General features: G+C 39.3%; 1 protein-coding gene across 1 annotated transcript in view; it reads left to right on the top strand.

Moving 5' to 3' along the window:
- The window catches only part of LOC119585475 (gamma-aminobutyric acid receptor subunit beta-1-like), a 2849-nt gene that overhangs the window by 935 nt on the left and 1471 nt on the right, over positions 1–443 (top strand). The gene's annotated exons all lie outside the window — the stretch shown is intronic.

Below are 443 nucleotides of genomic sequence, written 5' to 3'. Positions count from 1 at the left end.
AAAACGACGGATAGGGTAACAGACGGGAAAAAAAACGACGGACAGGATAACAGAAGGGAGAAACATGAGATGGAGAGGAGAGAATAATAAGGCAGGCCGTCCTCAAAGGCTGGTTCTTTGCTCGCTACTATCTTCTTACATTCTACATATGTTCATGTATGTCTACTACTAAAAGACGCTCTAGCTCTCCTGCTGACCTTAGGAACATATGTACTGCATTTATTTCAAGTAAGCTTTTCTCTGTTCACGAGAATCACGCTGGCTCTTACCTCCTTCAAACTTATTTCGAATCTTTTTCTGCATCAGCAGTGTTAATGAACATAATATTTCTCAATGTTAAGCTGATTAGAGTTTCGTTTTCTGCACCATAAGCTGCCACAGGATGTACGACTGAAATAATTTTCAACTTAAGCTTCAGGTGAAACTTCTTTTTTTTTGTACGA

The sequence above is a fragment of the Penaeus monodon genome, chromosome 19 (genome assembly GCF_015228065.2).
Source record: "Penaeus monodon isolate SGIC_2016 chromosome 19, NSTDA_Pmon_1, whole genome shotgun sequence".
Lineage (NCBI taxonomy): Eukaryota > Metazoa > Arthropoda > Malacostraca > Decapoda > Penaeidae > Penaeus > Penaeus monodon.
The sequence above is the reverse complement of the archived record's forward strand: the minus strand, read 5'-3'. Positions and strand labels throughout refer to the sequence as shown.